The sequence below is a fragment of the Ovis aries genome, chromosome 4, assembly GCF_016772045.2.
Source record: "Ovis aries strain OAR_USU_Benz2616 breed Rambouillet chromosome 4, ARS-UI_Ramb_v3.0, whole genome shotgun sequence".
Lineage (NCBI taxonomy): Eukaryota > Metazoa > Chordata > Mammalia > Artiodactyla > Bovidae > Ovis > Ovis aries.
Genome location: NC_056057.1, coordinates 96,389,700 through 96,415,038, shown reverse-complemented (window position 1 = coordinate 96,415,038; position 25,339 = coordinate 96,389,700). Strand labels below are relative to the sequence as shown.

Below are 25,339 nucleotides of genomic sequence, written 5' to 3'. Positions count from 1 at the left end.
ACAGGGAGGCAGCTTGTGCAGCCAGTATTGCTGTAGTGCAGACACAGAACAGAGACCTGGGAGGGCTGCGAGCTGAGCTGCTCCGGGCTGGGGTGGAGTGGGCAGGTCAGCAGCTGCTGCCCAAAGGACAGGTAGGGCCCAGCAGGCCTGAGGAGGCTGGTGAACCGGTCCAGAGCAAATAGCCATTTGGCAGCAGAAGCTGCAGTAGAGACCAGGCTCTTGACCAGCTGCCCAGGCTCCTATTGGTCCTCTGGGTGCCACTTCAAGTTCACTCAGTCATTGCAGAGCAGACATGTAATTGGTTCAGAACAGCCATCTCTGAGTGTATTTCTGGAAACACTTGGATCTGCAGAGTTTGCTGTGGGAAAAAGGATCCTATGGGAAACAGTTTTGGAGAAATGCTATGTTCTAACAACTTTCCTGAAAATTCACAGTGCACACTTAGCATTATAAAAGTCTAAGATGTTGAGAATTTAACTTTACTAAACAGTCTCTGTAACTTAATTGAAAATGAAATTTGTATCTTTTTAAATTTAACGTCCTATGGAACTACTTCATGATTGTTTTAATCATCAGTTAATCATGGTTTTGGAGATTGATGTTTGAGTGGGTTGGGTTCCTGAGGAGATACAAGATTTGAATCTTAACAGCATGGAACTTCTCTTGGGGTCCTGTTCGCTCTTATTTTCCAGGCCACATTCTTTAAAGTTCAGTGCCTCTCTGTGTATTTCACAGAAGCAAATCTGAACGTTTGAAAGGCCCTTTGAGGTCATCTAATTTGGCCTCTTCATTTGCTAGTTGAAGAAAGTAGGATTTAGAAAGATTAAGTCACTTGCCAAAGGCCAAACAGCTAATAAATAAGTGAGGGTGCTGGAGCCAAGATCTCTTAATGTACCATTAGTCAATTCCTGGTGGAAATCACTGGAGTTATGTAGTTCCTTACTTTCAAGACTTTTTTTTAACAATATCCTGATTGGGATGGGATAAGACAAAGAAAGTGGATGTTTGCTTTCCTGTCAAGGCTTGGGAGAGGTAAAGTGAGCCAAAGAGGGTGTGCCCACAGGGGCAGAGACCGAGTTCAGTGAAAGGAGTCCAGCAGAGGAAGGCAGGAGCCTAGAGCAGGAGTGTCCTGAAAGATCACCCTATTTGTGTGGCTGAGGATGACTTAAAACAAGCTCTCTGCTTTTCACTTCCTTCCCCCTGGCTCCTAAGCAACAAACAGATGAACAGCTCGACAGACAGGTTTGTAGCTATTGTCATATTTTACAGGGTGGCAGCTGCTGTGAGGCCATCAGGAGTGCTCATCAGCTGCCAGAGGTAATACTCCTCTGTTTTCCATGGAGTTAAGGATTTGCAAAGAATGACTTTGCAAATAACTTTCCAAAACACTTTGGAAATGTTTTTAAACAGGGCCTAGGATATTGACATCATTAGAGTCCAGTTCAATTGAGTCGCTCAGTCGTGTCCAACTCTTTGCGACCCCGTGAATCGCAGCACGCCAGGCCTCCCTGTCCATCACCAACTCCTGGAGTTCACTCAGACTCACGTCCATCAAGTCAGTGATGCCATCCAGCCATCTCATCCTCTGTTGTCCCCTTCTTCTCCTGCCCCAAATCCCTCCCAGCATCAGAGTCTTTTCCAATGAGTCAACTCTTCGCATGAGGTGGCCAAAGTACTGGAGTTTCAGCTATAGCATCATTACCTCCAAAGAAATCCCAGGGTGGATCTCCTTCAGAATGGTCTGGTTGGATCTCCTTGCAGTCCAAGGGACTGTCAAGAGTCTTCTCCAACACCACAGTTCAAAAGCATCAATTCTTCGGCGCTCAGCTTTCTTCATAGTCCAACCCTCACATCCATATATGACCACAGGAAAACCATAGCCTTGACTAGATGGACCTTTGTTGACAAAGTAATGTCTCTGCTTTTGAATATGCTATCTAGGTTGGTCATAACTTTCCTTCCAAGGAGTAAGCGTCTTTTAATTTCATGGCTGCAATCACCATCTGCAGTGATTTTGGAGCCCCCAGAAATAAAGCCTGACACTGTTTCCACTGTTTCCCCGTCTATTTCCCATGAAGTGATGAGACCAGATGCCATGATGTTTGTTTTCTGAATTTTGAACTTTAAGCCAACTTTTTCACTCTCCACTTTCACTTTCATCAAGAGGCGTTTTAGTTCCTCTTCACTTTCTGCCATAAGGGGGGGTGTCATCTGCATATCTGAGGTTATTGATATTTCTCCCAGCAATCTTGATTCCAGCTTGTGTTTCTTCCAGTCCAGCATTTCTCATGATGTACTCTGCATAGAAGTTAAATAAGCAGGGTGACAATATACAGCTTTGACGTACTCCTTTTCCTGTTTGAAACCAGTCTGTTGTTCCATGTCCAGTTCTAACTGTTGCTTCCTGACCTGCATACAGATTTCTCAAGAGGCAGGTCAGGTGGTCTGGTCTTCCCATCTCTTTCAGAATTTTCCACAATTTATTGTGATCCACACAGTCAGAGGCTTTGGCATAATCAATAAAGCAGAAATAGGTGTTTTTCTGGAACTCTTTTGCTTTTTCCATGATCCAGCAGATGTTGGCAATTTGATCTCTGGTTCCTCTGCCTTTCAAAACCAGCTTGAACATCTGGAAGTTCACGGTTCATGTATTGCTGAGGCCTGGCTTGGAGAATATTGAGCATTACTTTACTAGCATGTGAGATGAGTGCAATTGTGCAGTAGTTTGAGCATTCCTTGGCATTGCCTTTCTTTGGGATTGAAATGAAAACTGACCTTTTCCGGTCCTGTGGCCACTGCTGAGTTTTCCACATTTGCTGGCATATTGAGTGCAGCACTTTGACAGCATCATCTTTGAGGATTTGAAACAGCTCAGCTGGAATTCCATCACTTCCACTAGCTTTGTTCATAGTGATGCTTTCTAAGGCCCACTTGACTTCACATTCCAGGATGTCTGGCTCTAGATGAGTGACCACACCATCGTGATTATCTGGGTCATGAAGATCTCTTTTGTACAGTTCTTCTGTGTATTCATGTTACCTGTTCTTAATATCTTCTGCTTCTGTTAGGTCCAGACCATTTCTGTCCTTTATCGAACCCATCTTTGCATGAAATGTTCCCTTGTTATCTCTAGTTTTCTTGAAGAGATCTCTAGTCTTTCCCATTCTGTTGTTTTCCTCTGTTTCTTTGCACTGATGGCTGAAGAAGGCTATCTTATCTCTTCTTGCTATTCATTGGAACTCTGCATTCAGATGCTTATATCTTTCCTTTTCTCCTTTGCTTTTCGCTTCTCTTCTTTTGACAGCTATTTGTAAGGCCTCCCCAGACAGCCATTTTGCCTTTTTGCATTTCTTTTCCACGGGGATGGTCTTGATCCCTGTCTCCTGTACAATATCACGAACCTCCGTCCATAGTTCATCAGGCACTCTATCTATCAGATCTAGTCCCTTAAATCTATTTCTCCACTTCCACTGTATAATCATAAGGGATTTGATTTAGGTCATACCTGAATAGTCTAGTGGTTTTCCCTACTTATTCAATTTAAGTCTGAATGTGGCAATAAGGAGTTCATGATCTGAGCTAGTCAGCTCCTGGTCTTGTTTTTGTTGACTGTATAGACCTTCTCCAGAAGGGTCCAGATTGCTTTGATTTACATTTTCTTTCTTTCATGGTGAAGTTGATAGAGCCTGCTCATTGATTGCTTTATAAAATTGGATTCTTCATCATTGTGCAAGGTTCTTTTTTGGTATTATTTGTTGTGTTAGAATGTCATGTCATAAATGTATGTGGATTTCATCTTGAGTATTTTTCTTATGTTTTACGAAATAATGTCTATTTTCTTATAATGAAACAACACCCTTTATTTGTTACAACCAAAGCTTTCTGTTTACGTGTCCCCTTTTGAAGGTGCTACATTCAGAATGAAAGCTGTAAATCCAACCTCAAAATGTAAGGAATATTAAGTTTTCCTCCTGACAGCCCAGGAGAAGAAACAAGTCATAAGACTGTGGCACTGCTGTGTTTCTGTTAAATGTCTGGAAAATTCCTATAATACCAAACACTGGGACACAATTTCTAAAGTCTTTAGTCCCTGTTGTCATCTCTTGTAAAGAACTGAAAAGAAGATTTACCTCCGTAAAAAGAGATAATACCAATCAATATCTGTTGAAACTCTGAGAATAAGTTTAACTCAGAAGATAACAGAATAAGTCTTATTTCTGAAAGCATTAGTTTTCTTCCCATCGCTGTAGATCTGATGGCTTTTAACAAGGCCTGGGGTATCAATCATGAATGCTTATAATTATTTATGTATATATGTATTTATTTCAGAGTAGTTTTAGGTAGAGAAATAGCATATACCCCATGCTTCTCTTCTCCCCAGACACAGCACCCCTCATTATCAATACCTTCCACCAGAGCAGTACATTTATTACAATTGATGAAACCGCAATAACAGAGCTTAATCACCTGAAGTCTTGGAGTTGTACATTCTGTGGGTTGGCCCAATGTTTAATAATGCGTATCCCTCATTATAGTATCCCATAGAGTATTTTAACCACCCCAAAGTTCCCTGTGCTCCACCCCTTCACCCCTCTGCCCCTGCAACTCTCAAGACCACTGCTCTTTCAACTGTATCCATAGTTATATGTCATATAGTTGGAATCCCATTGTATATAGGCAGTAACTATGTTTTGAGTTAGAAAATTTTTCTCTTATTTATGCATCAGGGATAATACATGAGGGCCTGGCGTGTGTTAGAGGCTTTTTTGAAGTAGAAAACTCGTCAGATATTTTTGTCAAGTGATTCCTGTGACGATTTTACAGTATGAAGATGAAAGTCACTCTTTTGCATGTGAGTATTCGTTTTCCTTCTGTTGACCCAGCGCCCAGACCGGATGAACACACAGACCTGCGTTTGCTTCTTTCTGCTTTCTCCCAGGCTGGCCTATCTACCTGGCGTGTTCTCTCTCTCCCACCCCTGGACTCCCAGACATCTTTGAAAACCTTGAACAATAGCTGCTTGGGAAACGTTATTCAGCTCTTTTCCTTTCAGACAGACCTTCCTCCAGTGTCTTTGTTCACAGTTTAACTATCACACTTTTTGACCCTAGTGTGATTATTGACTTACATGTCTGTCTCTCATTTTTCTAGGCACTAACTTCTCTGAGGACAGGGGCTAGGTCGTCTTCATGTCTGGAAGCTAGTAGGCCTTCAGTAATTATTTCTGAAACTGAACTTCTCCATGTTAAAAAAAAAAATGTGTTTTAGAATTGCTTTTCATTATATCAAAGAGATTTTATCTCTTTTAATTAGAATGAACTCACTCACCATGCGAAGTGAAAAAACTCATGAGAATATTCTTCTGAATTACTCTTATGAGTCTAGTGGACTCCCTGGTCATCACAAAACACTATTGGAATTTTATCTTAACCACTCCGGTCCTCTTGCCTGGAAAATCCCATGGACGGAGGAGCCTGGTAGGCTGCAGTCCATGGGGTCGCTAAGGGTTGGACTCGACTGAGTGACTTCACTTTCACTTAGCACTTTCATGCACTGGAGAAGGAAATGGCAACCCACTCCAGTGTTCTTGCTTGGAGAATCCCAGGGACAGGGGAGCCTGGTGGGCTGCCATCTGTGGGGTCGCAGAGTCGGACACAACTGAAGCAACTTAGCAGCAGCATTCTATAAATATCTCTAGCTTGTGTATTGCTAATTCTGTGGAAAAACCTGAGACTCTAAAGTTCATTAGTTTCTAGAAGATTTAAGAGGAAACTAAGATAAGGCTCTTCAGTGCTTTATATCTATGTATCTTCAGGTCCCTATGGTATGAGGTATTTTCTTAGATTGACTTCTCAGAGAGACATGGATGTCTGTGTCCGCAGTTTATCTGGAAGGTGAGAGAAACCGCAGAAGCTCCAGTAGTGGGTGGCCAAGCAAGTCTCCACTGTGGGCAGCCGGAGCCCTGCTTTGCTGGTACTCTGGGAGGCCATGTGAGGAACCTGCCTTGGCGATCCCACCGGAGGGTGTAGAAGCTGGATCATTCAAACGTCAGCTCTGGTCATCCCCTGACTGAAGGCAGATGGAGGGTGCTGGCATTCATTTCTGGGAGTCCGCATGCCCTGTGGGCCCCCTCTGCATGCTCGTGGCACAGCCCTCCAGCACAGACTTGCAGTGATGGGTCGACAGGGGCAAGCGCAGCAGGGAGCCCAGAGATGAGATCGGGGTCTGTGGATGGGGGCATGCGGTGCCTGGTGCAGACGGAGCCGCATGGCTGCTTATTTGGCAATTCAGTCTTAGTCGTTTGAATCATGAAATATCCAGATAGAAAGAGAAAGATAATTAAGCACAGCATTTTCTCCTGTTTGAGCTAACATAACTAACTTTTCCTTATAGAGAGGAGAAGGTTTATGAAAGGTCAGTTTGATTGAGTAGGCATTACAACCCCCTGCCTGTGCTTTGGTACCTAACTACTCCTTTGTCTTTGATTTTCTCTCATTATTATAAAGTTCTTCCTTGTACTCCATAGGTTTCTACCTGACGGTGACGTGGGCCTGTGTTCCTGGGTTTCGGAGGAAGGAAAGCCCCACTGCTCACACTTATTCCATACATGCTCTTTTAGTCTTCAGAATAAGCCTGGCACATGGGTTTCATTTACAGATAAGGCGACAGAGACCCAGCAACGGAAGATCCTAAATGTTTTTAGAAATTAAATGACTTGCCAGGGTCATGGCATAACAAGTAATGCTGACTGTCCACAGTGGCCCTTCAGTTTGGGGAGGGCAGCAGGGTGACACTTAACAGAACAAGATTCGGGATCACTGCCACACAGAAAATCTGTTCTTCATCTCCCTTAATCCAGCATATCCTTGAATAGCGTGAGAGGTAGGGACAGGAAGGTTGTCTTCTTATTGTACATATACCTTGCTCCTTTCTTCCTCTTCTAAAATGTCACGGACTTCAGGTCAGGATGACAGCTTGTTCATTGTAATCTATCAGCCTCTTGGTGTAGATCCCCCGGAGTTGGAAATGGCAACCCACTCCAGTATTTTTGCCTGGAGAGTCCCCATGGGCAGAGAAGCTGACGGGCTACCTTCCGTGGGGTCATAGTCAAACACGACTGAGCACACACGCATGCGTGGTGTGCAGCACTCACTGAGTCCATGTAGGGAGATCAAATGATATTCAAGCTCTGCAAATACACACTGGGTTTCTGTGCAGTGCACAGAGTAGAGACTAAGTATTTGCTGACTTTTGAAGCAGCAAGTGGTGGCCTTTGAAAATGGGAAATAGGGGTGGCTGTGGGAGTCCCTTCCTCACACCATACACAGGCTATGTCGAAGGGGTCCTGAGGTGGATTGGATGGAGGCAGCATGGCTAGAGTAGTGTCTCATGATCAGTGATAGGAAAGGGAGGCAAAGTCACATGGTAAAGGCCAGGCTGAGTGTGAAGTATGAAGGACAGTGGTATAGAAGTAGCAGGGGAGGTCCGGTCAGAGACCAACAGGATTGAATTGATCCAACGCAGGAAGCTGTCTGGACAGAGACATGGACCACAGCTGTATGTGAGAGTGCATGCACGCTGCGTCGCCCCAGTCGTGTCTGACTCTTCGCAGCCCCACGGACTGCAGCCTGCCAGGCTCCTCTGTCCATGGGATTTTCCAGGCAAGAATACTGGAGTGGGTTGCCATGCCCTCCTCCTAGAGAAACTTTGGAATGTGTATAAACAGACAACTGCAGAAAGAATGTTTAACCTTCGTGGATGTAGAAATAAGTAGTGAAAAAAAAATGAGATGCTTTGAGCTGAGTCCATTTTTTTCTTGTTATATGTGATTTAATAGTCCTTAGTCGTCTTTAGAGGTGCCCTAACTAGAATCCTGTCCTCAGATATGGGCTTAGGGTTTTGAGTGTGTGCTTGTTCTATTAGCTAATAGGGCTGATAGAAACTGGGAGGTGGATTTGGAAGAACTAATTTCTCTTTGACGACAAGATAGCTGAGAGGCAAGGATGGAAATCCAGGTGGCTGGTGATGGGACTGGGCATCCGGGATTTTCTGACTGCTTGCTCAGTACTCCTGCACCATGCCGTGTCTCCTCCACTAGGGAAGGACCTCATCTATCCTATTATGTCACGAGTACCGTGTCCTTAACCCTTTTCAGTATCCCCTATTAGAGCACTTCAGAGAACTCGGCTGCTTTAAGGCACCATTATTAAACCTTAGTTGCGTAGATCACCAAACCTTAGTGCATTTTTCTTCTGTTTAAATATATTAGAGTCAACCCCATTTCTTCTTTTCTCTCTGCAGTATTTTCTGTCGGCCTCAAAGTTATATTGATCATTTTTTCTGAAAACTCTAGGGTAAATTCTTAACAGTTGTCAGTGAGTAAATAATTTCAATAGGAAAAACGTATGTAATCCTAAACCCTCAAGCTGACATCTCCTTAACTTAGAGGACACTGAATTCAGTTAGAAACTGAAGTAACTGCTTCATGGAGTAGCATAGTTACCATAAGATGAGGTCCCTAGAATAGAGCTCTGTGTCCACTTGCCTTGAGTTTCTGTAGTCTGTGCCCACATGGAGTTTAAGACCACAGTCAAAAACAAAAAAATACCATGATTTGGTAACAAAATATCTCTTAAATTCTGTTTGATGCAAAACAGTCAAATAGTATATAGATAAATCAATGAAAACAATGTATTTTTGAAGGTTAAATACCTAAAGGTATCAGTGTGGTGAACTAACAGATCCCAGGTATTGTGAAATGAGAACTTACAACATGTTCCAGCTCTAAAACCGCAGTCATGTCCACTGGGGACTCTGGTCCTTTGTATGTAGCTGGCCTTCAGGTGCTCCATATGCGAATAGTGTGTGCATGCTCAGTCACTTCAGTTGTGTCTGACTCTTCGCAGTCCTATGGACTGTAGCCCGCCAGGCTCCTCTGTCTATGGGATTGTCCAAACAAGAATACTGGAGCGGGTTGCCATGCCCTCCTCCAGGGGATCTTCCTGACCCAGGAATCGAACCCATGTCTCAGGCCTCCTATATTGGCAGGCAGGTTATTTACCACTAGTGCCACCTGGGGAAATGGACTTCAGCCTGCCAGGCTTCTCTGTCCATGAAATTCTCAGGAAAGAATACTGGAGCAGTATTGCCGTTCCCTTCTCCAGGGGATCTTCCCAATCCTGGAATCAACCCTGGGTCTTCCGCATGGCAGGCGGATTCTTTACCACTGTGCCACCGGGGAAGCCCTGTGTAAATAGCAGTCCTTCTTAAATGCTAAGAAATGCCACATACAAAAAACTGGGGTATTGAAAGAAACTTCCTATCAGCTGCAGTCTCTTAACTGAGAGTGTGGGTATATTTGAATAGAAGCAGCTCGAGCTGTGTGTGTGGTTGCCCAGGTTAACTGGGGCGGGGGGCCGGAGAGCGGGGGGAGAGAAAAGAAAGCCAGTCGGTTGCAGTTTCTGAAGATGTGCATGCAAGTAAACCTCTCTTTCCCTTTCTCCTCAGATCTGAGGCTTCTAGTTTAATTTTATTCACAGCCATGAATAAATTACTTATTATTTGTCATGCCTTTTCGTAGCATACAGTGAGTGATTGATATATTGCTTAGCTAGCTTATAATCAGTGGTGAGAAATGTTCAATGTCCTGTTTAAAGAGAATGATCATCCTTTAGTTTTCTGGAGTTTTCTGCTGTTGCAGATGTGCTTTCAACTTAGATGACTGCTTCTAACCAAAGAAATCATCCCTTAGCTGACTCTGCCTGGAAAAGCTGAACTGTATCACTGAGATGCTTCTAGTTCCTCCACTGTAATGCTCCTGTGATGTCTAAAATAGTTTTGGACGCAGTTAATTTTGTCTGCAGTTGAGGAATGGTGGTCTTTATGATTTGATTTAGTAATAACAGTATTTTTCAGGACATGACATTTATGAAATTAAAAAAAATAATTCCACATATTTTCATAGTAAAATTTCTTATTTCATGAGGACGAATGAAAAACTAGTTTGACATTTATTTCAGACACACTGGTCAGGAAGTGGTGCTCTGATTTCTTTCCCTTTTTTTCCTCTGTTTTGTCAGCAGGTGGCGTCTGAGCTGTTTCCTATCGCTTCTGTTTTCTTTGCCTTTTTATTCCTTTCCTTCTTCCCTGCACCACCCCCGCCCCCTTTGGCAAACATTTGTCACAAGAAGGGATGCTGTTATTTAAAAAAGTCTGACTGTGACATATTGTCTTTGCAAAAGGACAAGAAGGAAATGAGGAAACAGGTTTTCATTGCTCAAGGCATAATACAACTGGTTGATTTTTCTCTGCTAACATATTTGTTAGAGGAACATTCATTTTCCTTTAGAAGCAGATGTTACATTTTACTGTAACAATTAAATTTGCTTTTATATTTCTATCATATTGCTTTGCATGAAGATAGCTCCTCTTTTCTCCTTTTTTAAAATACTAGGCTGTTTTCCAAAGAAAAATGTACAGCTAAATTGATTAAAATACATTTGTGCTTAGTTTTGGAAGTAAAACCAATAACCATGATTTGGGCTAGTCATTGTGAATATGAAGTACTCTTAAAGATTTATGATCGGGTAGAGAACACATACAACTTAGTGAAAGATTGTTCATGATTGAAATAGGATTTAATTAATATGTATTACAAAACCAGACGGTAGGTGGGACAGTGTGTCTGAGTTAATTAAATATTTTGAGGACTAGTACAAGCCCCACACCCCTTATCCCTTTCCCTATCCTGTCTTCATCACTAAATATGCATTAAATGTTTCCAGAATGAATATTACGTTAGAAGAAAAACAAGTATATGGCATTGTCTTGGCTGTCAAGAATTCAGTCTCACTGAATGTATATGATCTGCTAGCTCACTTTCCTGCTTTAAGAAGAATATTAGCATGAACTCATTTTAATCTTTGATATATTATTACCTTTCATCTCTGCTTGTCTAAATCCAAGTTTCAGCTCTGCCATATTCTTCGTAATTATCTTAATTCTACTCCTACCCCGCTCCACACACTGCCCCACCTTCAAAAGCAGTGATCTCATACTTCTCTGAACATGCCTGTTAGCATTTATGTAAACCCTTCTCTTGGCTTTTTCACTTACTGTTCTATAGAATCATTACTTAACAGTTGCTGAACCTAAAGCATCTTGATTTCTAGTAGTTCTCAGCACGATACCCTGCATAGAAATGCTTTTAAGTGATTTATTGAATGTTTGTTGGACATTAACTTTATGCATGCATGGGCTCTTAGAAATAGTCAGACCTGGATTTGGAACTCAGCTCTGTGATTTTAATCTCTCTGAATTTCAAGTTTCTCATCTTAAGCTGGGGTTGAGAATGACTTAATAGAGATGCTGTTAAGATAAAAATCAACAGTGTAGGTGAGACATAGTGCCTCGGATATAGTAGCTGCTCAGTAAATCTTGGTGCGTGTCTGTATTTCCTCCTAGGATGTGCACACGTGTACACATAGACGTGTGGTATATGTGCAAGATCCTGGGCTCTAGAGGAAAGCCAGGACCTCACAGGTCCTGTGTCCATGTTGCTTAAGGAAGAAATAAAGCCATACAAGGTAGAAAGTGATGGTGCTCTTGGGACAGCAGAGACAGAGTGCCATGGGAGATCACTTCTTTCTCCCAGAGAAGAATGGACTTGGTTTATGAAGAGTCTCAATGAAAAGATGGCAATTATGTGGAACGTAAAAGAATGGATAGCGTTTGAATGGGTGGAGCTGAAGGCTAGAGAGACAGATAAATATTTTAAAAGGTGTGTCTTTTCAAAAACTATTGTTGTGCAGTGTAACTTCCTGGTCAGAGACTGAGATTGGAGATGGATATCCCTGTAAGTAGTTTTTTCAGAAATTTGCCAAATGCCTGTGTGTGTTCTCAGTTGGCCTATTCCTTTTGGTTCAAATGTGGTAGCTGCCACCAGGAATGTTGGAAATGATTAAATAGCTTGGCAGCGACTTCACTAGTACTTGAACTTCAGTAGTCTATAGCACCATATTGGGTATATTTCCCATGGAAGTGGAGAAGGAGAAATTAACTTGGTAACTGTCCCTAAAGGTGTGTCAGCAAGAAGATTAATGATGACATAATGAAAGATAATGCAGAATAGCTCCCCAGTCCTTTTTGGTTACAGATTTTTCTAGATGTTATCAAGTAGGGAATAAAAGACGCAAGTCATGCTAGAGCCCTCCATCCTCGACCCCCACCCTACGCCATCCCCAAATCAAGTGGTGGTGTGCTTGTTGGGCTTTGTATCATCTGAATTCAGGTGTGGACCTTCATCTGCAGTCTACACTCTATAAAGTTAGCATTAGTGATCCCAGCTGGCACAGAAGTAGACCTCTCAGACTAGTGAGTCAGTAAGTTATGGAATCATTTCATACTCTCCACTCATACTTTGAAAATCTTCACAAGGTGGCAAGCTTCCAGTACCCACAAACTTTTAAATGATTATCAGAGTCTTCAGCAAGGGCTGCTGTGACTGAAAAGCCTCCTCAGGCAGGTGTTAAGAGTGGTCTGAGCATAGCTAAGGCGCGTGCTTCACCCCTCTCCTTTCCTCACCCCCTGCTTAGCTCTGCCGCTCCAGGGAGAACCAGCAGGAGCTGGAAGGGGTACTGCCCTGGCTGTGGGGGTACAAGAAGAGGATGTTAAACCCACCTGTTCTAGAGCTATACAGTAGATGAGAAATCTCTGTATAGAAATACGTGTAGCAGAAACTGCAGTTGAAGATAGGCACTTCTTTGGAATTGGCACGTGGCTGATACATCCTGTTAGTATTGAGGGGCCGCTGACCTGTGGCCAGGAAGGGCTGGTCTCTTCTGCCCAGGCTCCTTGCTTTCCCTACCTTCAAATGCTCTCCGTGTCTTTTACTATCCAAATAGGAGACCAGGGTGCCAGAAATCCCCCACAGTTACGGGTGTGAAGGTTGTGGGCATGTGAATGGGTCAGGGCGCTGCCTTTCATGGGTCTCTTTCCCCTCCTGCTTTTAGAGAAATCATCCCCAACAGTTGAGTAATTCCCTTTCCCAAGCCCACTGCCTTCTTACCCACAGCACTGGGGAATCATCTTGCGCTTAATTCCTTGTGTCTCCACTTTAAAAGCACAAAGATTCCAGGGTAGTCTACCCCATACCTGGAGAACTCTGTTTTCTCAAACTCCAGCCCCCCACCAGAAGTGTGTTTACAACTACTGCTAATATTTATTGTGTACTTACTTGGGGTCAGATCCTTTTCTAGGAGACCATTAAGTATCTTTGCTTTAATTAACCTAACAACCCTGAAAGATGTATTACCATTTTCACATCTGAGTAAATTGTGGCTTATGGGATTTGACCAAGACGCCTGCAGCTAGTGAGTAAAATAATCTGACTGTGAACCTAGGTCTTTGATTACTAAACTATGGAAGGTGTGTGCTGAGTTCTCACTTTGCCAATGACTGTTTCATCTTGAATATGTTTCTTACATGCCTTTCCCTTATCTTAAAAAAAAATCATTAGAGTAGTTGCATTTAAAAATATCCTCCTATATAAGAAATCTGTGATCCTACTCAGCTGCTGTTTGACTTCCAGTCTTTTCCAGCAAGAACGATGATTTTGAAATTGTAAGAGTGCAGAACTGCAGCAGTGCCCTGAGAAGTGTAGTTCAGTGTGGGGGGAGATAGCCTTTGATGACTGTTACAAATTAATGGTGCTGCATGGAGCTGGCAAGTATCTCAAAAAACCCCAGTGTTGACTAAATGTTGAAAAATCATACAGAATTTAAAAGGGGGTTGAAGACAGGAGCGAAACAAGCTTTGTCCAAATTTTAAGTAAAGCAAGAGGTTCTGGAAGCCAAACAAATGCTCTGGCTGTTGATCACCAACAAAACAGACAGTTAAATAGATGTTTATGAACTTTAAGGAAAGTAAATGATTTTAGTAGGTCCAGTGCGAGTTCATGAAGGACAAATAATAAAAACTAACTTTTAAGAGTTCACATGTTAAGGGTGGTTGTTGACATATTTTGCTTTGATTTTACCAAAGCATTTGACCAAAAATTCTGTGAAGACAGTTGTGTGTTGATTAGATCAGTGGTTTCCTTCCCTGGTGGTTTAGGTGGTAAAGAATCCACCTGCAGTGCAGGAGACCTGGGTTCAATCCCTGGGCTGAGAAGATCCCCTGGAGAAGGGAATGACAACCCACTCCAGTGTTCTGGCCTGGAGAATTCCGTGGACAGAGGAGCCTGGCGGTGTGCAGTCCATGGGGTGGCAGAGTCGGACAGGAACACACCTGAGCCGCTCTCACTGTCCTTTTCGCCTTCTCTCCCTTCCCTGCCCCTCCCTACCCCTTGCCATATCCTCACCTTCACTCCATACCTACTGGAAGGGAGTTGCCGAGAAAGGAGCCTAGGAAAACTGTATGTTCAAAAAGCTCATCCAGGTCTCCTGCAGCCGCTCCGGAGACTGGGATTTGAGAAAAACTAACAGAAGTTTTTAAACTTTTGTGGAGGCAGAGAATCCTTTCATCAAATGAAATGAAACTATCATATAAAAAAGAGTGGTATTTACTTGTACTTTACCTTTTTTTGGAGTTTACATTTATAATGTTTACTGAAGAGTCACTAAGAACAATGACACCCTTAAGATATAATGAAAAAACTTTAAATCAGGTTGATGATAACTATAATGGCTGTATTCACATTATCAGCTGTGTTGAATAAAGTTGTATACTTTGCTTTAAATGCGTAATGTTTTTTTAAAAATCTGTTCATATAGATGATTACTTCCAAATTGTAACAGGGGGGTTTTGCTTTGGTTTTGTTTTTAAACAGCTTGCCTTGGGATCCCAGGATGGTTTTTGGCTCGGTTAGTCTAAGGTAGGGAATATTTGTTTCAAAACTGTAACCCGTAACTAAACTTATGGAAACAATTGCTCACATTCCTTATCATAAATCTAAAGTCATACAGGAAGCATCTAATTCTTAGAATAAATATTTACCCTCTCTCAAGCAGGGTATTATCACAGAGGACTTTCTACTGTGATGAAAGCAAGGCCATACAGATGCCCCATGTGCCTCACCCGCAGTTAATGGCAGCCGACGCTGGGGTGCGGTCTGTGTTCATGTACTTGCTTGAGCAACCTCTTGAGAGCAGACTGTGCACATGGTATTTTTCACACGATCAGGACGGAGCTACAGCTTCCCTTTCCTGTGTCACACTTACAGGATGTCCACATGTGCGCATGGTGGGGCCAGGGGGGCCTGCTGCAGGGACCTCCTGGATGTTCACACAGGGTCTTTGGCACATGACCCTGTGTATATGCAGTGATTGCAGTGTCTTTTTTTTTTTAATTATAGCTTCTAAACTATCCAAATTATATTTGAACATTAGAAACAGATGGTGGTATATCCTTGGAGCACTTTCATAGGAGTCTTTTCAAAAACATTAGTCTATATTGACTGGGAGCTGATTTATGTTAGGAAAAATGCTTTGTTCTCTGAAATACAGAGATAGTTGGAGACAGCCAGGTAATGCAGACGAGAAAAAAAAATACCTTTCATAAAATGTGTTTATGTGCACAAAGAGCAAAGTAACTTTGAGTACAAAGTGGGGAGCGAGCTCTTCTGGCCAGGAAACCAGGGAAGGGTCCCTGGGAGAGAAAATAATTGTGGAGGACATACAGGACTTGGGTATGAGAATGTTAGGGAGAAGGAAAGTCATGTCGATATCACTGCCCTGTTAGATTACCTTTTTCGTTAACGCATTAACTCTCTATACATTTAAAAACAGAATCCATTCTTAATAAATTCAAAGTTAGGATCCTTTTCATACTTAAATATGCCTGGAGTTTCTTTCAAAGTTGTTAGCATGAGACAGGGATTTTCTTGTTCTGTAGATCTTTTCAGGCTTCCTAGGTGGCTCAGTGGTAAAGAATCCACCTATCAATGGAGAAGACACAAGAGATGCAGGTTTGATCCCTGGAGAGGGAAATGGCCACCCACTCCAGTATTCTTGCCTGGAGAATCCCCATGGACAAAGGAGCCTGGCAGGCTGCAGTCTGGGGGGGTCACAGATTGGGATACGACTTAGCAACCCCACCCACCCCTTTCCAGGGATACTTTTGCCCAACTTGGCTGCCACTTGAAGACCTACCTGCTTCATAAATGTGCGCTAAGCCTGACCTCTGCAAGAGTTATGGCCATTCAGCCATTCACTTGCTCACCCACACTGGCATATTGAGCACCTGTTTATGTGCTGAGTCCTAGAGAGTCCTAGGCACCCCGCAGAGAACAAGTCCACACTGGACAGGTGAACCAGATGCCTGGAAACCACCTGAAGTTCTTATCATTAAACTTACCATTGAAAAGATAACAACGCAACTTTCACTACCAACTGATAATAGCATAAAGAGTACACCTCCCAGAACTTTTACATTTTAACAGGGATCAAAGCTTGGAACTGCTTCTAATCAGGCAGCCCGGGAATTGTGGTTTGAGCTTTGGGATTTTTCCAGCTTATATGGCTTTTTGAGCGGCAGGGTTAAAGGTGGAGACTGGCTCTGATAATATTCCTCCCAGGAAAGTAGCTTTAAGAAACCCCTACTGCAGAGGAAAACTCAGCTAGATATCCCATAATGGAAAATAGCTCTTGTAATTTTACCTTTTCAAGGGGCTAGAGAGCTAAGCACAGAGAGTAGTATCGCCTAGGGGAGGTGCACAGGGCACCCTGCTGTTGGTCATTGGGCAGGTCACTTACCCTCTGGATGCATCCAACAGGTATGATAATGGTAATAGTACCCCCCTCAAAGAACTGTTGAGGGTCAGAGAAGTTAATATATACAGAGCATTTAGAATTGTGCCTGCCATCGAGGAAGCATTATGTTAAAGGTAGCTATTATTTCTCTCAGCTCTGTGTTTTTGCAGTGTGTTGATTTTCTGAGAACGTGTAGGGGACATACAGGAAGAGTGGTCGGAAGGTAGTTCCAGTGAGGATGGTCACTTCCTTCTTCCCTTCCTCACACTCCCCGCCCTCCTACCCCAGACCCTGGAGCTGTTTTGTGAGGCAGTAACGTCATGTTTGAATGTATGACCTTGAAAACTTCTGATTAAGTAGTTCTGGGCAAAGCTCTGCTGGTTGGAAAATAAATCAGGCCTCCCACACATACCTGCTCAGCCAAGAATTTGTTTGCCCCAGGAACCGTGGGTAGGCGGGAATGGAAGCAAGCACACACCCAGGCTTCTGTGAACTCTGGTCTGGCTTGGGACCATGGTGTCACCCTTCTCCCTCTGCTCACCAGTGATTTCTAGTCATTGCTTTTCATTCTCAATTCTAGAGAAAGAAAGATTTTTATTTTTAAAAATTGCTTTTCTTCCTCTCTCCTTTCTCTGACTCCGGGGAACTTCCACTCCCCACTCCCTGCTTGTGTGTTCTCTAAAGTTTGGCTCTTCATCTGCCCTTTGATACTCCACTTGTACTCCACTTCTCTCAAGCCCAGGCGGTCACCCTGCAGTGTAAGATGATGGACCTTAAGGCTCCCTGCTTGGATCCTGAGTTTCGGGGTCAGGGGCAAGGCCCTGGAAATGTCCCAGAATTTTCTGTTGCTTCTTGTAACCAGGAAGAGAGGCTTCCTGCCTTTGCACTGGGGCGTATCACAGGCTCTCCTGCTGGCTGTCACCTATCTCGTGGAGAAGTCCTCTGCACTTCCCTCTATAAAAGGAAAGGGGACAGCGGTTCATATGCAAATGCCGCACCACCCACTGCGAGGAGGCCAGGCCTCTGGGTCAGAGGCTGGTCTGTTGCCCCATAGCCGCTGCAGTTGGCTGGGTAGACACCCACAGAGCCCAGACCTGTCCTGTTGCCACCCAGGGCTGCAGCACAGGGGAGAAGAAGGTGGGGGTAAAGGAAGCGGGCTGTGAGGGAGGCAAGGGTGGGCGTGTGTTCACAGGCGTATATGGGGGGAGGGGCTGTCAGGCTGCTGCGTGGTTTCAGGTGTGCGTTCACCTGTGCTGTCTGTTCTTTGGGAAAGGTGCTAATGTGGTTTACAGGACTCCTCCCAAAGAGAAATTATGGTCTTTAGCAATGGTGCTGTAGTTCCCAGATGTATTCATCTGCCTGTCACTCCCCTGAGACATCCTTTCATGCTGACCACAGAGAACAGAATTGTCTTGTTTTGAGAATTCTCCAGGAGCAGGGTAAAGAGCAGATTAACTTGGGAGTAGACTCTTTACTGAGAACTAATGGTAAAGGCTTGCATGAATTAGGAAAAGCTGGGAGAGAGAGTTCTCTTCCTGGTAAGCAGAGTTCTGCCATAGAGGCTTACAGAGTCTTACGGTAGTGGTCCTGTACTTGCTTTGTGATGTACTTACACCACACTTGAGGAAAATGGCATGGGTACATTTTCTGCAGGCTTCCCAGTAACCATGAAAGATTGTTGTTTTTTTTTTAATATGCAAACTTTGGGGGGAATTATTTATATTATTAAATAGCATATGTAAATCTATGTACTTAGATACATAAGTAAAAGCAAAATACTGGGACTGTTGCTAAAACAGCTACTAACAATAGTTAGGTCAAAACATACCTAAAGGAGACTTCCTGGGAGTCCAGTGAGTAAGGCTTCATCTTCCAGTGCAAGGAGTGCAGGTTCAATCCCTGGTCTAGGAGCCCTCACAGCCAAAAGACCAAAACAGGAAACAGAAGTGATAATGTAACAAATCCAATAAGGACTTAAAAAAAATGCTTACAGTGGTAAACCTTCATGAATGCACAGTAATTTGTGTCTTTCTCTGCAGAAAAGGTTCATTCAAACTAATTCTCTCCCAGGATCAGTTCCTTCTGCAGTGTGCGTAAGATGTGATCACCGAGGCAGCGTCTCCTCTCGCTTCAGTTTCCCCTCCTCTTCTCTCCTTCACCTCTCCACTGATGCCTGCTGTGCCTCAGATGAGTGCCCACAGTCCTGCCTTCAAAGGCTTCCCAGTCTAGAAGTACGAACAGCAGGGTGAAGACAGGGAGAGGTGCGTGACGTCACCTGGATGAGGAGCAGGCTCTCCCACCTTACGTGGAAGCAGAGATTTCAAGTCTGAAGGGCAGGCTAGAAATGAAAAAGCATCCCGTGTCTGGTACAAAACCATGCTTGGGCTGCGGTGTTTGATCCCCAGGAGGAGCAGGGGGCGGGGCAGCACGAGGCTATTTCAGAAGTGATGGGAGCTCACTGCGTGGCAGAGAAAATAAAAGTTCTGTGTCTGAGAAGTGTATTTTGTCAGGAACTGTTCCCTCGTTTTGTGCCAAATCTGTCTTCCTTTTCCATTTTACCTCTGGGTTCAAGCTGCAGGAGCAGCACAGAATGAGCCTGCCCGTGCTCTGCCATCTGCCTTGATGTGTGAGGGGTGTTTTGCGCCTTTAAATCTTGTCGCAGGCTGTGTGTACCTTTGTTTGTCCTTCTTAGTAGGTGTTGGTTAGTAGTTTGTTTCCTTAATAGAACCAGTGATTCCAGTTGGTCCTTTCAGAGTTTTACAAACAATATATTGGGATCTCCTGGCTTGCTCTCACAGGCCTCCAAAGAGCTGCGGGCACCTCACCCTCGCGTCTGTTGGCCTCCTTTCTGCTGGGTTCCTCCCAGAGGTTTCACAGGATCCCAGAGGGCGGGAAGTGGTCCGTGGTGTTAGTCCAGCGTCTTCCCTGCTCTTCCTCCCTACCACACCATCTCCGTTTGGTCAGCTTAGGGCTTTAGAGAGATAAAGTAGGTTTCTGTTTCAAATATACTACTGGGAATCATTGGCCTTGAGGAAGAATATTTTTCTTTACAGTCTAATAACTATTGTCTTACACTTCAAACACAAACTAAGAAATACATACCTGTGAAATGTTAATACAGTTAATTAGGATTGAACTTAAGTAGTTCAGAAGTTAAGGGTTGAGCCAGACATGTTGAAGCCCAGGTTATATTTTCACATAAAGTGTCTGCAATTAGAAAATACCAGTTATGTTCCAGATGAGAGTTTTGGCCATGTATGTAATAGGAGACCCCTCTGTCTGAAAGTGCAGGGTTTGGGTGGGTCCTCAAGAGGGATTCTCAAAGTCTGTTTGTTTGTCAATGGAAGCCAGTAATGTCAATGTCAGTACCTGTAACGAGTCACTAATCATCCATTCTCACCCCTTGATAAAAATTCTGTACTTTGCAAGCCAGTACCATGGTTGTCTGTGGATTAGCCTCTTTACAAAGAAAGGATGAGATGGAAAAGTTCAGTAATTTTGTTTTTTTCACACCATCACCTAGTGCTAAAGCTGGGAGCTTGCCTATGGCCATAGTCTTTTGTGGAGGACCTCCACGTGGTCCTCTTCCATGTAGAGAGATGATGACTGAAGAAAAAAAATAATAAAAAGAGAACCTTAGGTGGTCACTCAAGTAGAACTCTCAGATCCAGTCAGCTAGCTAAGAATGCCCCAGAAAAGACGGTTTGCTTATTGCTGGGATTTAATTATCCTACACCATGAGAGGCAAAGTCTATTTTTAATATGAGTAGTAAAACAGTCTTCAGTGAAGTGGCTTCAGTCTCTCATTGGTGGTACTTACAAAGGGCATAGTAGGCAGAAGGGCAGGAGTGTGTTAGTCGCTGTCATTTCCGTCTCTTTGCAACGCCATGGACTGTAGCCCGTCAGACTCCTCTTTCTATGGGATTCTCCAGGCAAGAATACTGGAGTGGGTTGCTGTTTCCTTCTCTAGGGGATCTTCCCGACCCAGGGATTGAACCCACAGCTCCTGCATTGTGGGCAAATTCTTCACTGAGCCACCAGAGAGGGGCAGGAGGGAGAATAACAAATACCCTCCCACTGTGTACTCAAGTGGTGGTCCGCAGACCAGTGGCACCAGCATCTCCAGAAAGCCTCCTAGAAATGTAGAGTCTCGGGCCTCAGCCCAGCACTTCTGAATTGGAATCTGCATTTTAACAGACCCCCTGGCAACTCCCGTGCTCGCTAAAATTTGAAAAAGGGTTCTAGTGGGTGAAGGCAGTACCTGATTCACCATAAGCAATTTACCTGTCTTAGCCCGCTTCGAGGAAAGCTGAACAAATAAGGCGTATCCCCCATAAGTATTAAACACTGAGAATCAAAGTTTAGTTTTATTTGTCACCGTTGACTAAACAGCAGCGTCCTGTCCAGGGGAGGAAGGGACTCTGTTTACTGCGCAGATGACGTGGCCCATGGCTTGGATAGCAAGTGAAGAGCTGCTTCCCTGTTCTAAGAGTGGGATGGTTTCCATGATGACAGTTATATGCTGTGTGATCTGCCCCTACCCCATTAACCCCAAACCAGAAAATAAAAAGGACGTTTTACTTGTTTGGTTGTTTTTAAGGATTCATCATGTCCATTTGTTACATCATGTTATCATCTTGGGTTTCTCAGGGAAAAATACTGGGCAGAAACATGTAGCTTCCTTGATGCGCTAACATTCCTTTTGGGCTAAACTCAAACTGGCGCAGCTGACCACAGTCGGGGTCGGACCATCATGGCTTCAGCCTGGCTTTCAGAAGAATGCTTGTGTTTGGTGTTTATCCTGTTGTACATCAACAGATCTTCAAGCGGAAAATCTTTGTGTTAAATAGTCATTACCTGCCATGGCCACGTGTGTTCAGTGATCTTTCTCCTCGCTTAGAGAAGCCTTTTATTTTCAGCACAAAGGAACAGTGCTAATGTACCAAGATGACCAGTATCACAGGCACTCAAATGTTCCATTCGTTTATAATGTGATATGCTGACTTTTTTTGTCTGTTTGATCTTTTTCACTGTCTGTGATGATCATATGTTACTTCTTGATAGCTAAAATCTGCTAAGTTTTCTTTAGAAAAGTAATAATTGAAACCAAATAAAACCCCTCTAGAGATTAAAAAAAGATTAAGACTGTTAAAATCAACCATTAAGGGAGTTAGATTTAATCCCAGGGCATTTTCTTTAAGTCCCATGAAGAATCCATCAGCTTTCTAGAAGCCCTGCTGTGCATCACCACTGCACTCCAGTCCAGGCCCCTGTAATCTCTTGCCCAGACTGTTTCAAAAGCCTGATAACTGGATTCAGCCCTTTATCAACACAGCAGCCAGATCATATTTGTCTCTGCCCCAGGCACCTCTGTTGCATTGCAGGGCTCTCCAAATAAAAGCCCACGACCTTTGGGTACCTAACAAGGTCCCTGTGTATCTTGCTGACCCACATCCTACTACCGTCTCCCAGGCATGCCCTAGATCAGACAGGCCACACTTCTGTCTCAGGGCCTTTGCACTTGCTGACCCTCCATCTGGAACTGTCCTTCCCAAGATAGCTACATGACTCTTCTCTGGACTTCTTCAGGTCTCTGCTCATATGTCAGTTTCTCAGTGAGGCTTTCCTTGTCCACTCTGTTTAAAATTTAACATCGCCCACATGATGTATTCTACTGGAATAGCTCATTTTATTGCACTTTGCTTTATTGTGCTTTGCAAATAGAATCCTTTTACAAGTTGATGGTTGTGGCAACTCTGCTTTGTCAGATGATGGTTAGCATTTTTTAGCAATAAAGACTTTTTAAATTAAAATGTGTGTTTTTTTAGACATTATGCTGTTATATACTTAACAGACTACAGTATAGTGTAAGCATAACTTCTGTATGCCCCGGGAAACTAGAAAATGCACGTGACTCGCTTTATTGAGGTGATGGTCTGGAACCGGCCCTGCAGTGCCTCCAAGGTGTGTCGTCTAGTTGCTACGTCATGTCCGACTCTTTTGTGACCTCAGGGACTGTAGCCCACCACGCTCCTCTGTCTGTGGGATTTCCCAGGCAAGAATACTGGAGTGGGTTGCTGTTAACTTCTTCAGGGCTCCAAAGTATATGTGCACTTAAAATACATTCATTGTTTGTCTCCTCCTTGAATGTTGCCTCCCTAAGAAGTAGGGGTTTGGTCTTGTTCCTGTGTGTCCTCAGCACCTAGGACCATGCCTGGTTTCTTCCAGGTACGTGCTGTTTGCTGAATGAATGAGTGAAGTTGGCCGTTTCTAGCCCCATGACTGGATGCGAATGTAGAGTGGAGGGCACTGTGGGACTTCTTCCTGTCGTTTTTGTTGTCTCTCTCTCTCTCATTACATAAGCGGACTAAAGGGTTAGGGGGACATCTTTAAAATGTAAACCACAGCCGTGAGCCATACAGAAGATTCTGCACAGTGAGTTGGGGAACGTCAGTCAGTTGTTGGTTTGTAAGGCAGTGGGAGGACGACAGCACACACAAGGTCTCCTGCGTGCCAAGGGCAGAGTCAGGCCCTGGGGATCAGAGGAGGCACAGTGTGTGGGGCCTCCGCCAGCGAGCTCCACGCTTGTGGCTGTCGACCCCTTAGTCGCGGCGGCGTCCCACAGCAAACACAAAGCCTTTCACGCCTGCCTCTTCGAGGACCACTGCTTGGGTGCGTGTGCACGGGCACGTGTGTATATTTGTTTTCCAGTGTTGTCTCATCAAGGGCTTCCTTTGGCCACAGTTTATGTTTTCCTTTTTGTTTATAGCGTTTCTTAGTAACCCACTGCCACAAGTCCTCTCTGCAGTGTTGCTACTCAAGTGTATCTTGAACTTTGTGCTATTTCTCTTTTGGTAACTTAAGATTTATTTTGGCTACGGAGTCCTCAGAAACAGTAACGCTACAGATGTGAGTTCGACAGTGCGCGTCTAACTATTGACCCGCCCGCCACCCCCACCCCAGGGTCAGAGGGCCTGGGGGGAGTGGGGTCCATTCAGGAAAGCCATATGGTCTGCCTGGCAGAATTAACTCTGTTTCGGTGATGGATGCAGCAGGTTCTAATGGCCCAAAGCCATCGTTCATTCAGTAAAATATCTCTTGAGTGTCCACTATTGTGGAACATGCTTAATAAAGTGAACACAGTATTCAGCTTTATGGAGTGTCTTACAGTCTAGTGAGAGAAATAAACACGAATAATCATGTAATGTGTAATTATAAACTGTGGTAAGACCCACAGAGGAGAAGATCAAGAGGCTATGGGAAAATCAGGGAATTGGTCCTAGTCTGGGGTCGTGTGACTTACGAGCTTGGATCTGCAGATGGCTAGGCATGTGTGTGCTTTGTGAGGAAGGTGCAGCTTATGTGTATTAGTTTCCAGGCAGAGGAAACGAGGCGTGCGAAATCTCTGAGGTGCTGAGGCGTCTGTGCATTCAAGAGAGTAGGAGTTGAGTGTGGCTGAAGTGAGAGGGTGACAGGGCAGTGTGCGCGGAGCAGGCTGGAGGAGTGAACAGGGCCAGAGCAAGGCTGGGGAGCCTGTTCTCAGGTGCCCACCGTTGGACTCAGGCAGAGCATTAAAGGCGCTGAAGTAGGGCTGAGCCATGGTCTGTTCTCTATCTTTAAATGTTTACTCTGGACACTTTGTGAACAATGGATTGGAAAGGAGGAAGCGGAAGCTGGGAAAACGGCAAGAAGCGTTTCATGTTTGTCCAGGGAAAGGGTGATAGCCGCTTGGACTAGGATGGTGGTAGTGGAAGAGAGAGGAGGACACTTGTCTGGAGAGAGGATACTGGAGCCACTGGCATCTGGATTGCAATTGCTCTGACACGCTCATGCAACAGTCTGCTGTTCATTTGGCTTGCTCTTTAACCTGCCTGTGTGGTGGCTCTGCCTGGGATTTCAGGAAGCATCTGTTGACCAAAGAAATGTGAATGCGTTGGTCATGCTGGGTGGAGCAACTGTCCGGCTCGTCTGGCGACATACTTTAAATTGGAAATGAATCCTTAGGCTTCGTGGCTTATATGTTAGTCTCTCATGAGCTTTGTTTATCGTGAATCAGTGTTGATGAAACATGATCATTTCCAGAACCTTAGTGAGATTAGACTTTTGGGAGTCAGAAGAATGAGGGACAGTTGTGAGTTCCCCCAGGTAAATGTCACCTGTTGGAGACTCTCTTACTGCTACCTTTCCTAGGCAGCATCCTCTTTTGTGATGAATGCTTTTCCATTATCATTTTAAAATTTTTAGGTAAATCTGTAATAGCTATATTCACTGATTGTTTCTGTCATTGGTACCGCAATTATTTAATTAACCCAGTGGGGCAAGGTGCCGCCACCTAAAAGAGAATTTCAGAGGGAAAGGAGTTTGAAAAGACAAATTAAACGTAGAAGGATTCAGTCAAGAAGAATCTTAGCCTGCATTGTCTCCCTTTGCGTCCATCTGTTTTTTTTAATGCCATGTTGATTTCTTTTTAAGTATTTTCTTTTCAGATCTCCTATTACCAATACATATAATGATTTTGTCTTAATAGTTTTATATAGGAACTCAGTAGAGTTAGGCAGGTGAAATAATTCATTAAAGTTTAATGAAGCCCT

At 43.9% G+C, this 25,339-nt stretch overlaps 2 long non-coding RNA genes across 8 annotated transcripts in view; one reads left to right on the top strand and one right to left on the bottom strand.

The window, feature by feature from the left end:
• LOC106991099 (uncharacterized) overlaps positions 1–25,339 on the top strand; it is a 239,365-nt gene that overhangs the window by 96,333 nt on the left and 117,693 nt on the right. The gene's annotated exons all lie outside the window — the stretch shown is intronic.
• LOC132659707 (uncharacterized) lies at positions 15,547–19,151 on the bottom strand. The gene is made up of 3 exons (XR_009600446.1): positions 18,577–19,151; positions 17,161–17,324; positions 15,547–15,934 (listed from the first exon to the last, which is right to left on the bottom strand). It is a non-coding gene; the product is annotated as an uncharacterized LOC132659707 (long non-coding RNA).